Source organism: Coffea eugenioides, chromosome 1 (assembly GCF_003713205.1).
Source record: "Coffea eugenioides isolate CCC68of chromosome 1, Ceug_1.0, whole genome shotgun sequence".
Lineage (NCBI taxonomy): Eukaryota > Viridiplantae > Streptophyta > Magnoliopsida > Gentianales > Rubiaceae > Coffea > Coffea eugenioides.
In genome coordinates this window covers 38,502,351-38,503,358 of record NC_040035.1, presented here as the reverse complement: position 1 = coordinate 38,503,358, position 1,008 = coordinate 38,502,351, and the positions used below count along the sequence as shown (strand labels likewise).

General features: G+C 45.3%; 1 non-coding gene across 1 annotated transcript; it reads left to right on the top strand.

Moving 5' to 3' along the window:
- The first annotated feature begins 310 nt into the window (after positions 1 to 310).
- LOC113752866 lies at positions 311 to 417 on the top strand. Its single transcript, XR_003464920.1, has one exon. It is a non-coding gene; the product is annotated as a small nucleolar RNA R71 (small nucleolar RNA).
- Positions 418 to 1,008: the final 591 nt, after the last annotated feature.

Sequence of the window (1,008 nt, the reverse complement as noted above, 5' to 3'; positions counted from 1 at the left end):
ATGACCCATACCAGTGCAAAACCCGCACACCTTGGCCTGAGATGCGCTTCCTACAACCAGTTGCCTAACAAACGAGGTCAACTCAGTTAGCTGCTGCTGGATAGAGGATGTCTCTACCTCATTCACCTCGCGTATTGGGACATCCTCACTCGTACCGAATTGTTGTGAATTCTCTGCCATCCCCTCTATTAACTCCCGTGCTTCCCGAGGGGTTTTGTTCACCAGTGCCCCTCCACTTGCAGCATCAATTATGCTCCTGTCTCTGAAAAGGAGCCCCTCATAAAAATACTGTATAAGCAACTGCTCACTTATTTGGTGCTGGGGGCACTTGCTGCACAACTTCTTGAAGCGCTCCCAATACTCATAGAGTGACTCCCCTGGGTGCTGCTTGATCCCGCAAATTTCTTTCCTTAGACTTGCAGCCCTGGACGCAGGAAAATATTTATCTAAAAATTTTTTCTTCAATTGATCCCACGTGGTTATGCTACCTGGTGGCAGGTAGTACAGCCAGTTCTTTGCAGAATCCTTCAAGGAAAAGAGAAATACCCTCATTTTTATTTGCTCTTCTGTGATTCCCGGGGGTTTCATACTATTGCACACGACATCAAACTCCTGCAGATGCTTATACGGCTCTTCACCTGGTAAACCATGAAAAGATGGTAGAAGATGAATCAGTCCAGATTTTAGTTCAAATGGAGTGTTATCATTTAGGGTGGGGAAGGTAATGCATAAATGCTGTTGATTTAAATCAGGAGCAGCCAACTCCCTCAATGTTCGTGCATTAGCCATGATTCCTTCCTCTTGGTCAGAGTCACTCGAAGTATCTCCAAACGAATCTGTTGGTTCAACTTCTGACTCAGGTTTCTCAGATGTAGCACTGGAGTGCTCCTCTCGGAGCTGTCTGGTCTCTTTTCTTGTCCTACACGTAGTCTTCTCTACCTGTGGGTCGAAAATTAATTCACATGTACGAGAAAAACGAAACATACACTTGAAAAGCACCAGAAAGTT